Source organism: Furipterus horrens, unplaced genomic scaffold (assembly GCF_987537825.1).
Source record: "Furipterus horrens unplaced genomic scaffold, mFurHor1.1.pri manual_scaffold_17, whole genome shotgun sequence".
In the NCBI taxonomy this organism is placed as follows: domain Eukaryota; kingdom Metazoa; phylum Chordata; class Mammalia; order Chiroptera; family Furipteridae; genus Furipterus; species Furipterus horrens.
Genome location: NW_028327187.1, coordinates 6,242,654 through 6,258,113, shown reverse-complemented (window position 1 = coordinate 6,258,113; position 15,460 = coordinate 6,242,654). Strand labels below are relative to the sequence as shown.

Here is a 15,460-nt window from a genome sequence, read left to right as displayed (position 1 = left end):
CCTCTCTTTTTACCTATCAAATAGTTAAGGGAAAAAATTACAACTCATTGTAAAACAAGGCCGGGTGAAATAGGCGCTCACAGAGGGCCACCGGTAATACAGGCAGCATTTAGAAAACAACTCAGAAATAAGCCTCACAATCTTGTCTTGAATAATTCTGCTTCTTTCTATTTATATAAAGAAAATAATTATTGGGTGGGGAAGAGAAATTGGGGGAAAAGGGGACAACTGTAATTGAAAAACCAAAAATAAATAAATAAATAAATAAATAAATAAATAAAAATAAAATAAAAATAAATACATAAAATTTTTTAAGAAAAGAAAAAGAAAAAATAATAATTATAAATAAATCACTTTAATTCCAAAAGCTATTAAGGTATAACTTATTTACAGCAAAAATACTATAAATTAAAATGTACAATAATGGCTAAGAAAACAGGTATGCACCAAAGTCATACGATAACATACCAGCTATTTAAAATCAAAATCAAAAAAGTTCAATTACACTTTGAAAAATAGTTCATACTACAATGCTCACCAAAAATACCAGGCTATAAATTGTACATTAAGTATGATCACAACTATGTTCAAAAATACATCAAAATCTTGCAATAAAATGCACTCAGAAATGTTAATAGTGGGTGTTATCTAGATGATAATATTACAGGTTATATTTTTCCTTCTAGCTTTTTATGATATAACAAATTTATGTTTGAATGCTGTAAAGTCTTGTTTTTCAATTCATGTAATTTCCTTTTGTATTTCATAAATGAAGATTAGACATGAATGACTCAAACTAAGTTAAAAGTTGAAAATATTTTCCTAAGAGTTTTAAGGTAACCCACTTCCAGTGAATAAATCACTTGTATGTGCATGTATTTCTATAGTTTTAAAATTATTGTGTGTGTTTATAGATTATAAAGTATACATTTATTTGTTAGTATCCATTACTTCATTTACAAATTAAACAATACTTCACATTTGAGTTTTCACTAATCCAAAATTCTTTCCACACTTCCTTTATTTACCACAAGTTTACTACTCACTAAAGTGTTAAAAATCTCCCAACTTATGTTTATGTTCTCATTCAAGTAAAATTATAAGAAATCCTTTCAAAAGATGCCAGGTAGTAACTATGTAAGCATATAAAAGAAAGTCTAATGGTCCATAAAATTTTTAATGCCTTGACTTTATTTCCAAATGTGGTACAGGCCCACACAGATTTCTGCTATGCAACTGAGTAGCAACCACCGGAAGAGCAGCTATTAGGGTAAACGGTGGGCACACCGTTTCTTAGTGGGCACACAGGTCACGGGTTTCCTTACCAGATTTTAGCATGTGCATTTTATACACACTGGCCTGATTTTAAACCTCATGAGTACACCTGAAACTAATATAATATTGAGTGCCGGCTGTAACTGAAATTTTTTATTAGAAATAAATAAATAAATAAATCTCATGAGAACTTTCTTACAGTAAATTAAGTCTCAGAAAGGCATTTTCGCTTGCAGTTACGAAGTGGAAAATCAGCAATTCTGTCTCTTACCACACCCCTTAAGGAGACTCAAGGCACAGTGACTAATGTCATTCGATGAATAAATAAGTAGCTACCTTTATACCTAACTGGCAAAAATCAGAATGTTTAAAAAATAACTAAGGATAAACTAAGATGTCCACAGAAGCACTTTTAGTTTCTACACACTTTTCCGAAGTTTTTACCTTTCTTCGGTGCTATCTTTCTTAGTTTTACATATGCCCATCTTTTAAATAAAACGCTTTATGAACACATGAAATTACCGGAGTTCTCTAGTCTTACTAGTCACGCTTTTAAGCTGCTGTGCTTACCACACAAGCCTTATTTGAATGCGGCAGCATAACAGTAAGAAAAACAAATACTTTTAAAATCAATCCCTAACACTTCCAAATGGGATGAGAACCTGATCCTCACAAAGACAGAGATCTGAAAGGCGTCCCTTACCCAAGCACTTCAAACAAAGCGAAGCCACAGACGCCTATGGCATTTCACACGGGCACTTTTCTAAAACAAACAACAACAAAAACTAACCAGTCAGGTCCGACAGGTGAGGAGCTTAGAAGTCCTCACTCCTATGCTAACAAGACAAAAAAGAAAAGAAACTGAAACTAAGTAACTAATCATAAACTGTGTTAGAGAACCCAAGTGGGGGATATGCAGTAAATATTGGAAAAGTTTAGATTCATGGTTACATTCGAAGCAAGTCTACCAAGATTCAATATACATTCTATTCACTCTAACACAAAAAGAAGTACAAGTATTACTGCCTTTATTTTGTAACAAAAGCATATGAAACTTTCGGAAAAGAACCCTTTAGCCCTGGCTGGTGTGGCTCAGTGGATTGACAGTCGGTCTGAGAACTGAAAGGTCACTGGTTTGATTCCCACTCAGGGCACATGCCTGGGCTGTGGGCCAGGCCCTCAGATGGGGGTGTATGAAGGGCAACTGATTGATGTCTCTCTCCCTCTTTCTCCCTCCCTTTCCCTCTCTCTAAAAATAAGTGAATGAAATCCTTTTTTTTTAACCTTTAAAAGGTTTTATCATGATGAAGTATATTTTAGCTCAAAGGGAATGTATTTAGATTTACTAACTTAAAAGACAGACTACCCTCATATGAAGCAGAAAGGCAATGTTACTTTGCCCACTGTTACAAAACCTGCTTTCCTCTAGAACTTGATTCAGAGTCAATCTGTATCACTATACATTGTAATGCAAAGAATATTTATCCAGTTTAAATAAAAGCCTCGTTTCTCCTTTGGAAAAGAGGGAAGTGGGTAAAAACGAAATCTAGGTCTTCTGAGTGAATACAAAGTCATGTATTCCTAGACCTATAGCTAAATATTCAATATGTAATCAATATAAAGGAATTAGTAATAAAGGACATTTCACATAATCTTTTGTACCAAGTCTTCAAAATCCTATGTGCAAATATACTTCAAGCACATCTCAATTCACACTAGCTGCCTTTTTCAAGCGATCATTAGCCACAGGTAGTTAGTGGCTATTGTATTGAACAGGCAGATCTAAAGCCTACTCAACATTCCAAAAACACTGAACAAAAATTTCTGGCCTGTCCAGGTGGCTCACTTGGATGGAGCATCATCGGCAAAAGGTTGCAGGTTCAGTGGCCAGTCACGGCACAAACCGGGTTTCCGGGTTCAATCCCAGTTGGGGCACTTACCAGGAGGCAATCAATCAGTTTTTCTCTCTCTCCCCTTTCCTATCTCTCTCTCAAAATAATCAGTAAATATATCCTTGGGTGGGGATTAAAAAATACTAATAAATTCTGTGTGGTGTCATTTACATAAACATAAAGCTGGAAAAATTCTAAATAGTGTCTATGTTTTTTAACTTTTATTTATTGAGGAGAGAGAATGAGAATCAAAGGGGAAGGGACAAGACAAAGAACATGTGTGAGTGACCCACGGACACGGACAACAGGGTGGGAACTGACTGCGGGAGCGGGGTTTGGGGTGGGCGGAGGAGGAAAAAGGGGGAAAATTGGGACAACTGTAATAGAACAACAATAAAAATAATTAAAATAAAATAATTTGTTGTTCCACTTATTTTTGCATTCATTGTTGTTTTTGTATGTGCCCTGACCAGGGACCAAATCCACAACCTTGGTGTATCAGGACAGTGCTCGAAGCAACCGAGGTACCGAGCCTGGGCAGTAAATAGTGTTTATGTTTAAGAATACATTTCTACATATCCATCTGTGTGTGTGTGTGTGTGTGTGTATGCAGAAAAATTATTAAAACCCATGAGACTTCACCTTTATCTGTGATATTTTATTTCTTCAAAAGATATTTGAAGCAAATATGACATAAGATTTCATAAAACTAGGTGATAGATGCCTCGGTGTGTATTATATTTTTTGACTGAAATATTCCCCAATTAAATAATAAATTCAGGGGGGCGGGGAGGTAGAATAGGGTAAAGGGGGGTAAATGGTATGGAAGAAAACTTGATTTGGGGTTGTGAACACACAATATAATATATAGATGATGTGTTATAGAATTGTACACCTGAAACCTATATAATTTTACTAACCAATTCACCCCAATGAATTCAATAAAAAATAAATAATAATAAATTCAGAGTATACATGTTTTGAACTCTCAAACCTTATTTGTTTACATTAAGTCTGAAATATGCTAATAAAGTATTTAGAAGATAAACTTCATACTTCCTTTAGTCCTTCATATCATAAGTTTAATAATAAAGGGAAAGAGGAAGGGAAGGAAGGGGAAAAAATAATAAAGGGAAAGAAAAACTTCAGCCCTGGCTGGTGTGGCTTAGTGCATTGGGCAACAGCCTGCAAACCACATGGTCGCTGGTTTGATTCCCAGTCAGGGCACATGTCTGGATTGAGGGCCAGATCCCAATTGGGGGCATGTGAGAAGAAATAACACATTGATGTCTGTCTCTCTCTTTGTGTGTGTGTGTGCGTGTGTGAATGTCTCTCTCCCTCCCTTCCCCTCTCTCTAAAAGTAGATAAATAAAATCTTTAAAAAAAAGAAAAACTTCAAAATATTTAAGTAAAGTAAGAATTGATGAATTATCCTCACCTATTTATTCAACAAGCATTTACTGTATGGTTATTACGAGCATTCAAGAAGCTTACAATGTAATAAAACAGCTTTTTCTGTCACAAGTTATGTAGTCTTGTAGAGATCAAAGTATATTTAGGCACTTCACAGAATACCAAGATCAAAGAAAAAGCTAAACACTGAAACAATGACTTTTGGCCCTCAGAGTAATTGTTAAATGGAAAATTTTGAAACAGATTCCAAAAATAGCATATTAGTTTACTGTACCACCCTGCGACACACAATGACTTTCTAGACTATATATTTTTTAAAAACAGTGAAAACACACCTGGCAAAGCCCTTATTATTCACTCTACTTAGTATTGGTTAAATACAGATTTCTTTTAAAGAAAGTTTTGCAATATATAAAAGCAAACTTCAAAATAAGAAGCAAAGGAACCATAGAGACTATTATGAACTTCAGATATAAACAGCTGTTCACAAAAATGAAGTATACGCTCAACCAAAAACACTGACAATTGAAAAGGCAGCTTTAAAAATTGAACTTCAATTGCACTGATCTCTGCCATTTATTTTGAAATGAGTAAGAAGATGGGATTGCTGCATTGATGGAGAATTAGATAGATGGATACGTATGTGATAAAATAAGCACAGCCCTGGCTGCTGTGGCTCAGTGGATTGGGCATCGGCCTGCGAGCCCAAGGGTCGCTGGTTCGGTTCCAGTCAGGGCACATGCCTGGGTTGCTGCCCGGTTCACAGTTGGGGGCGTACCAGAGGCAGCTGATGGATGTTTCTCTCCCTCTCTTTCTCCCTCCCGCCCCCTTTCTCTGAAAGTAAATAAATAAAATCTGTAAAAAAAATAAGCACAGTAAAATGTTAAAGGTATTCAACAGGATCTAGGCAGTGACTAAATGTAAAATTCTTTCAAGTTTGCTTTAAGTTTGAAAATTTTCAGAATAAAATATTAAAAGTATATACTTCAATAATGTGAGAACATAATAGCTTCCAAACTACAAAATATGATAGACGCCACACACCAAAAACATTGTCAGTTAAAAGAAATCAAGAAGGCAACCCGTTCTTTGTACTGGCACCAAAGGAAAAAAAACAACTTACATTTTTGCAAATAGTTAATTTTAAGGAAACACGCCTTAGTATTGTAAGTTTATTTAAAAGCCTTCTATATAATCTGTTGCCTGGAAATTTTTTATTGGATTATCAGGGTGACACTGGTTACCAAAATCACAGGTTCCTGGTGCACAATTCTACAACATGTATTGTGCGTTCACCAAGTCAAGCGTCAGTCCATCACCTCTATCCCCCCATATATTCCCCCACCTCCCAGCCCCCACCCCCCACCCCTGGCAGTCACCACACTATTGTCTGTGTCCACATGTTTTTTTCTCTTTTTTTGGCACATCCAAGGTCAGCCACTGCCTGTGTTCTGTCCAGGGTCACACAGCATTAACTACAAAGTAATCTACACATGGCTGCTACTTGTGCTGGGCTTGCAGAAACCAGGGGAGGCCAAGTTTTGAACCAAGGCGGGCTGCTGCTAGCGCCAGGGCCACTTAGGAGAGGTAAGGGGGCTTGCTGAAGCCAGATGCTGCTTGTTTGAGATAATTGAGGAAAATCTGAGGCAGGGGTGAAAACAAGCTATTCAAATGGAAAAGCCGCTGGGAACAGCTTGGGGGAGGGGGCAAAAGTTGGGAGGAGCAGGGCCTCAGGGAGCGCAGGGGTGGGGCAGGGTGAGCCATGTTGATGGAGACTCAGATATGAAGCCAGTCGGTTGGCTCCGTCGGGCGAGGGGCCTCTGCCAGCACTTCTGTCTGGGAGAAAGCTGCCCCCCAGCTCTCACCCTGGTGCCAGACACTTCAGTCTCTTTCCTATATGCCACAGGCGCCTTTCAATCTGCAGCCCCATGCTGGAGCTGGTTTTTGCAGCCAGAAGGTGTGGGGACTTATCTTTCTGGCACTGGAACCTTGGGGTGGGGGCCTGGTGTGGGGCTGGGAACCCTTACTCCTGAGATATTCCTCCCGATTTTTATCCACCACACGTGGGTGTGGGACCAGCCCATTCCACATCTCCTTCCCTCCTACCACTTTCGATGTGGCTTCTTGCTTAGTTCCGTAGTTGTAGAATTTTCATTTACTCGATTTCTGATGGTCAGATCGCGAACCTCAAGCAAACTGCAACTTCAGTCTTCTCACTGACAAAATGAAATAACTTTACTAGGTGACTGTTATAGATACCTTCCAGCTATTAAATTTGTTTCTGAAAGAGATCATCAATCTAACCTGAATTTAGAGTATAGCAGTTCCCAGTCCATTGCTGGAAATAATACCCAAATAGCAGTTCCCTTTTCCTCTGCAATATACTGATCCCAACATTCTTACATTATTTTTTTAAAGATTTTATTTTTAGAGAGACGGGAAGGGAGGGAGAAAGAGAGGGAGAGAAACATCCATGTGTGGTTGCCCCTCATGTGCCCCCAACTGGGGACCTGGCCTGCAACCCAGGCATGAGCCCTAACTGGGAATCCAACCAGCGACCTTTGGGTCACAGGCCAGCGCTCAATCCACTGAGCCACACCAGCCAGGGCTCATTCCTACATTTTAATTCACCCCATCTTTAGACTAAAGGAAATGTCCAGCTCAGATAAGGAGACCCAACCCCAAACTGCATTTCTGAAATGCTACTGCCTTCCTCCTTTTATCTAAGTATGTCACAGGATTGTTATATAACCTACCAGGTCATAGGGATAGAAAATTTAGAGCCAAAAGCACTTAAAAATTAGGGACTGGACTAGATAGAAAGGAAAAATGATGCCTATGGTCGGTCACACCATTATTGGAAGACCCAGAACTAAAAGTTTAAAAAGCATTTTTTTTAATTGAGTTATTTTTAGAGAGAGGGGAAGGGAGGGAGAAAGAAAGGGCGAGAAACATGGATATGGGGTTGCTTCTCACTCACTCCCAACTGGGGACCTGGCCCACAACCCAGGCATGTGCCCTGACTGGGAATTGAACCAGCGACCCTTTGGTTCCCAGGCCTGTGCTCAATCCACTGAGCCACACCAGCCAGGGCAAAAGTATGGTCTTAGTCCAGTCATTTTTCAATATTTCATTTATTAATAACACTATGTCCCATGACCCCAAAATACTTGACTTAGCTTTTTTTATCCTTATTCGAGGGCATGCATATTGATTTTAAGAGGGAAGGAAAGGAAAGAAAGAGGGAGATAAACATTGATGTGAGAGAGAAACATTGATCATGATGTTGCCTCTTCTGAGTGCCCTGACTGCGACCAAAGCCAAAATCCAGGCATGTGCCCTAACCTGGAATCGAACCCGTGACCTTTTGGTTTACAGGACAACACGTCAACCAGCGGAGCCACACCAGTCAGGGCTTGACTTATTTTATATTACCTAAAGTTTCAAAGTTTTTTAATTCCCTCAACAACTATTTAAGTGTAAGTGGAAATCAAGCAAGTAATCATCACCGAATGGGAAATACATCATATAACACATCTACATTGCTCATCATTACCCTCTTCATCTTTGTTAACTTATACTGTCAAAAGCAGAAGACTCAACAATCCTCATAGAGATCTGGCCTAAGAGTAAGGACAAACTTCTTCCCCCTGTTTTGTTTCCTAATTTTTAGAAAAGTGCATGCAACAAATAACAAAAATTTATTATCTATCATTACACAAATATTTGTTGGTTTAGCAATAATTTTAATAAGGCAAACTTATGAATAAAAGGAAATATTGTGAACTCCTCACTTTTAAAATTGGATCACAACTAGGCCACACAACTCAAAACTAAGGAAACATGAACCATACTCATGTTTCCTTAAAAGGATATCATTAAATATGAACAGCATCCACATACAGGAAAAATTCTTTTCATAGGCAATTTTCTTGAAAAACAGAAATACAATAAATAAGAGATAGGAGTTAAAATAAATATAGCTATAGGTATGGTCCTAGCCATTTCTTACAAGGCAAAATACTATTCATACCACTTAATAACACTCAAAACCATGAAAATCTCATTTCTGAAAACATAACTACATATAAACTTTCAGAGCTAGGTTTTAAAGAATAGCAAATTTAAATATAATATCAACAATAAAACAAAACTCAGAAAAATCTATTCAAATTATTAAAGATAAATAGTATAAACAGTATATTCTTAGACATGTCTATGAACATGTTAAAAGAACATTTAGTCCTTTTACTCCTGATTAAAAACTACTTCTGTTTTTCACTGAATGCCAATCTCCATCTCTGCCCATTGTAATGTTTCTTTTCTGTTGAAACACCTAAGTCAGTCAAGTTTCAATGAAGTTTAAAGACCATAACAATTTAAATTTAAAAAAAAAATACACCACGAAAAAATCCTTCAGTAAATATGATGAAAAATTAACATTTGTATTCTATTAAAATATCAAACACATCTGAAAACCATGTCTTTCTATACTAATATAAACAAAAGAGAAGAACGATTCTCATAAAATATGCAATCAGTAAAACGTGTAAAGTTACCTGGTCAGGGCATGTTTGAGAGCCAACCAATCTATGTTTCTTTCTTTCTTTTCTTTTTTTTTTAATTTATATTTGTTTATTTATTTTTAGAGAGAGGGGAAAGGAGAAAGAGAGGGAGAGAAACATCACTGTGTGGTTGCCTCTCACTCGCGCCCCCAACTGGGGACCTGACGTGCAACCTAGTCATGTGCCCTGACTGGGAATCGAACCAGCGGCACTTGGCTCGCAGGCCAACACTCAATCCACTGAGCCACAGCAGCCAGAGCTTTATGCTTCTTTCTTGCACCAATGTTTCTCTCCCTCTTTTTCTCCCTCACTTCCCCTCTCTCTAAAAATAAATAAAATCTTTTTAAAAAGAATATACGTACCCCTATGTTCACTGCAGCAATATTTTTACAAGAGCCAATATGTGGAAGCAATCAAAGTGACCATCAGTAGACAGGTAGATAAAAAGTAGTTGTGGTACATCTACACAATGGAGTACTACTTGGTCATTAAAATTATGAAATCTAACCTTTTACAACAACATGGATGGACCTAAAGGGTATTATGCTAAGTGAAAGAAGCCAAATAGAGAAAAAAACAAATATCATATGATTTCATTTTTATGTGGAATCTAAAGAACAAAGATAAACAAACAAAACAGAAACAGACTCAGAGATACAGAGAACAGACTGATGGTTGCCAGAGGTCAGAAGTACAAATTTGTTGTTACAGAATAGTCACAGGAATATAAATTACAGCTTAAGGAATATAATCGATAATATTGTAATCATCATGTATGGGGCCAGGTGGGTACTGGAAATATCAGGGGACCAATTTGTAAAGTATATGATTGTCCGTTAGAGTCCACATGAGTGAAATCATATGACATTTGTCCTTTTCTGACTGGCTTATTTCACTTAGCATAAGGTTCTCCAGGTCCAGCCATGCTGTCGCAAAGGGTAAGATTTTCTCTTTTATGGCCTAGTGGTATTCTATTGTGTAAATGTACCACCGCTTTTTTAAAAAAGATTTTATGTATTTATTTTTAGAGAGGGATAGGGAGGGCGAAAGAGAGGGAGAGAAGCATCAATGTGTGGTTGCCTCTCACAGACCCCCGACTGGGGATCTGACCAGCAACCTAGGTATGTGCCCTGACTGGGAATCGAACCAGCAACCCTTCGGTTTGCAGGCCAGCATTCAATCCACTGAGCCACACCAGGCCAGGGCACCACAGTTTTTTTTAAAGCACCCATCTACTTATGGACATTTGGGATACTTCCAAATCTTGGTTAATGAACAAACTGACCTAACAGCAAAACAGAGGCAGACATATAGGTAGAGAGCAAGGTGACAGCTCTGGCAGGGAGAGAGGGGCAGGGAGAGAGGCGGTGAAGAGATAGAGCAAAAAAGAGAAAGAACTCACGGACACGAACAGCAGTGTGGTGACTGTGGGGAGGAGGGGGATGGGTAGACGTGAAAGAGTATAAGGGGATAAATGGTAATGGGAAAATATCATAAAAAGCAAACTGTTAAGTAAAATAAAATAAAGCATATGATTATCTAGCCACTATGTTGTACACCTGAAACTAATACAGAGAAAACGGAACATAAACTTTAACTGGAAAAAAAAGAGAGAAAAAGAAAAAAGTTACGATGTAAATTTTATGCTATGTATATTTTATGACAATCAAAACGATTAGCAATAACTGAAACCTACATTTTCAGTGGAAACCATTATTCCCAAATTTAACCAAAACGAGTCATACCCCTGTGAGCGTTATATAGGCACACGTCCAAGGAATCAAAAGAACAACGCGGGAAAGGGAGCAAACCGCGGCTTTAAGTCAGCAGCGCTCAGTGGAAACAATTTTGCCCTCAGGGTACATGTAACAATGTCCAGAGATAATCCTGGTGGTCCGAACTCTGCATGGGGTTATCTCTGGTATCTTGTGCGGAAAGGGCAGAGGACTCCGCTAAGCGTTTTACAACGCACAAGAATGTGACCACAACACAGAATTATCTGACTCAAAATGTCAACAGTTATCCTGCTGAGAAATCACTGTGGCCCCACCGCCTTAAAGTAGTAATACTTGGAGAGTCATTTCTTATTTAATGTATCTATATAATTTTTTTTTTAAAGAGAATAACAGGTTGTATACTCAGATTGAGGCTTGGGGAAGTCTTTTTTTTTAATAATTTATTTATTTGTTTACTTATTTATTTTTCGAGAGAGGGAAAAGGAGAAAGAGAGGGAGAGAAACATCTCTGTGTGGTTGCCTCTCACGCGCCCCCAACTGAGGACCTGACCTGCAACCTAGTCATGTGCCCTGACTGGGAATCGAACCAACGATATAATTTTTAATGACAGCATGGTAAATAAAACTGCATCGAAGGGTCATAGTTTTGGGCTATTTGTCTTTCCCTTACAAACCTCCAAGACAATCCATAATTTTTACTGCAAAGAAAGAGAATAGGTGGGGAACCAAAGGGGGAAAAATGGGGAAAGTGGCGAATTGTCACACAAGTATTGTTTTTCTTCAAACTGCTCTTAAATGAATTATAACAAACATTAATCTAGGATTGGCAGGCTTTAACACAACTTCCACAGGCCTATCCATATATGTTTATTATTTTCTATTATATCTTATTACTTCTCACTCTCATTTGTTTCATTGTAGCGATTTTGAAATTTGAGGCCAATTACTGTTTGACATCATTTCTTCATGATAATGCAACTTTAAAAAAATATTCTTCAAACACTTCTTTGTAAATGCCAACTAAGAAATGTTGATGGCAAAAATGTTTTTTAAATCATAGTGATAAATGAATGCTAACACCAGTAAGTGAAAGTCTGAGAAACAAGATTATTTACAGTCTCAAAAGACTGCCCCATAAAATATTTATGGGTTAAAAAGGGGGAAAATTAACTTCACAGAGAAAAATCTGGTAGATACCACTTAAGCCAAGTGATCAAAATTGTTATTGCCAGTAATGGGACCAACTGGTATCATGTGTCTCCTGTTAAGACGCACTTAAGAAAAAATGCACCATTCCTTCTATTGTGTTTCTGCCAAAAATCCATAATATTAATCTAATCATAGGAAGCATCATACAAACAGAAATTAAAGGACATTCAAAAAATAATGGGGCCCTGGCTGGTGTGGCTCAGTGGACTGAGTGCCAGCCTGAGAACCAAAGGGTCACCAGTTCAATTCCCAGTCAGGGCACATGCCTGGGGTGTGGGCTGGGTCCCCAGTTGGGGTCACACAAGAGGCAACCACACATTGATGCTTCTCTCCCTCTCGTTCTCCCCCTCTTTCCCTCTCTCTAAAAATAAATAAATAAAATCCATAAAAAAGAAAGTTAAAAAAATAAAAATAAACAAATAAAATCTTTAAAAAAAACTTTCTTAAAAAAAATTTGGCTTGTGCTCTTCAAAGACGTCAAGGTCAGGAAAGACAATGAGAGGCAGAAAGAATTTCCAAATCAAAGGACAGTATTAGGCAATTGGGAAATTTGAATATGAGATTTTTCGATTATATAAGAGTACTGTATATATTAAATTTTACTTTGATAATTGTCCTGTAATTGTGTAAAAGAATACCCTTGTCCTTCAGAAATATTGAAGCTTTTAGAGGGAAAGGGGCATGGCACGATGTCTAGAAGTTAAATGAGTCAGAAACAAAAATGAATATAACAAGAGAAAATGCAAATGATCAAGTATTTAGGACAAAATATTAACAATGATGACTGTAGATAAAGGGTGAGTAGTTCTTTTACTATTCATGTAACTCGTGTACAAGTCTGAAATAATAGCAAAATTAAATTATAAAAATATCTGTAGCATTTTAACTCTTCTTCAAGTATCTTCCTTTTCTCAGGACACAGAACTATTGAGTCCAGTTTCAGTTAACCTGACTACATGTCCAATCCAAGAAAGCAAACAACAGTTTAAAATATATCACTGATAGTTTGCTTGAAAAAAAACATAAAACCTTTATACATTTGTCCACTTCACTCCTGCTTTAAATACCAAGAATTATCATCAGTGTTAATAATATATAAGAATTTTGATGAATATAAGATGTAAAGTCTACAGAGTAATGTGATTAAAGAGCAATCTGTGACATCTAATTTTAATTTTCTATAAATCTCCATCCCCCTTCCTTATTTTCCTAGGTTTTTTTTTTTTTAGACAGAGAGGAAGGGAGAGAAACATCCATGTGTGGTTGCCTCTCTTACACCCCCAACTGGGGACCTGGCCCGCCACCCAGGCATGTGCCCTGACTTGGAATTGAGCCAGTACTCAATCCACTGAGCCACACCAGCCAAGGCTATTTTCATAGTTTATAGACTGTAATTATCTTCTTGAATTCAATATTAATCATATGATTTTATCATTTCACTATATCATTATTGTTCTTTATGGCCCTGGCTGGTGTGGCTCAGTGAATTGAGCACCAGCCTTTGAACCAAAGGGTCGCTGGTTCGATTCCCAGTCAGGGCACATGCCTGGGTTGCGGGCCGGGTCCCCGGTTGGGGGCGTGCAAGAGGCAACCACACACTGATGTTTCTCTCCCTTCTCTCTCTAAAAATAAATTAAAAAAATATTTTTAAAGTAGAAAAAGTTGATCATATCACTCTAAAGACTTTTAAAGTATGTATTGCTTTTCTATAATGAAAAGGCAAAAAAATCAAACAGCTCAGCACAGCATTAAACAATCTTTTCAAATCTGACTCCAACTACCTTCCCTTTTTGATTCAGCTCTACCTCTCATATCCTCTCCAATCGCACTTAATGTCTCGGTGTTCTCAAGACACATAAGGATCCTTTTTTTTTTTTTTTTACCAAGTCTCTAGACTTGCCCTTTGCACTACCTAGAACCTGCCTCTCCTAATCAACCCCACCAACTTGCCTTAAGACCCAACTCAAAACCACCATCTCAGTCTTTTGGAGAATACAGTGGTCCCGCTCTATATCGCGGTTCACTTATCACGGCCTCACTGCATCATGGGGTTTTTTAAAATGTTATATTTCATTATTTATCGCGAATTTTTCACTATATCGTGGGATTCTGCGGTCCTGTATACGTATGTTGTTAAAGTGACATAGGTTTAGGAGTGTAGAATATGTTTAAGAACCTAAGTAGAGTTTATAAAAGTGTGGAAAAGGTTAATAAGGGAGTGGGAAAGGTTAATAAGGGACTGGGGACGGTTTATAAGTGTGTGGGAAGGGTTTCTAAAGCCTTAAAATATACATAAATACTAAAATAAATGTAAGGTTCCTACTTCGCGGATTTTCACCTATCATGGGTGGGGTCTGGAACATAATACCCACGATAAGTGAGGGAATACTATATGTGCCACCAACTCTACAAGGCAAGTTTTTACTGTTCTTCCACATTTTTTGGTTTATATCTCTGTAACTGCACTTAACCCCATCATAGTGTACTTCAGCCATTTACTCCTCCACTTAGCTCAGTATTAATTATATGTGAATTCCTATAATCTATATTATTGGTCCTCACATGGGAGAACTATGCCACCGGCACACCCCCACCACCCACAGGGACTACTGACAATGTACTTAAACATTTTTTGGTTGTCACAAACAGGGGTAGGGTGTTACTGGTCCCTACCTAGTGGGTAGAAGCCAGGGATACAACGCATACACAGACAGCCTCCCACAACAAAGAGTTATTTGGACCAAAATGTCTATATAATGCAAAGTTAAGAAAGTCTGATCCAAAACAATGCTTAGCTCACATTAGGCCTTCAGGGGTTTATCAAAACAGACCGAAACCTTTATCAAAGATTTTAGAAACAGAAAAAGGGATATATAATATGGAACAGTACTGCCTCAAGAACAGCCAAGATAGTACAAAGAACAATGAGGGAATTCATGCCCTAGCAGATATCAGGACTTCACAATAAGCTGTAGTTGTTATGAAAATGTGGCTCTGGCAGAGGGATTAAAACAAACACACCAGGAATGACATCATGTACAATAGTGGAGCAAGTACTCCAAAATGGTGTCACTCCATTAAGGCAACAATTATGCTGATAAAAATGGTCAGAATCAACATTTTGAAACTACAGATTCTAATCAAAACTTGCAAGCATCAGGGGAACACTTAAGAGAACAAGCTGCTGAACTTCTTCAGTAAGAGCACCGTGATTTTTTTTTTTTTACTCCTCACCCAACACAATATATTTATTGATTTTAGAGAGGAAGAGGGAGAGAGAGGGAATAAAGAGAGAGGTAGGGGAAAGGGGAGAGACACACAGAGAGAGAGAGAGAGAGAGAGAGAGAGAGAGAGAAACATCAATAAGTTG

At 37.8% G+C, this 15,460-nt stretch overlaps 1 protein-coding gene across 5 annotated transcripts in view; it reads right to left on the bottom strand.

The window, feature by feature from the left end:
- The window catches only part of ATRX (ATRX chromatin remodeler), a 166,213-nt gene that overhangs the window by 140,187 nt on the left and 10,566 nt on the right, over positions 1–15,460 (bottom strand). The window contains exon 1 of one of the 5 annotated variants that reach the window (XM_090265396.1): positions 6,687–6,773. The exons of the other annotated variants lie outside the window; for them this stretch is intronic. The gene's annotated coding sequence lies outside the window, so the exon portion shown is untranslated. Of the gene's footprint in view, positions 1–6,686; positions 6,774–15,460 lie in introns of those variants that run through there. 5 annotated transcript variants of the gene reach the window in all.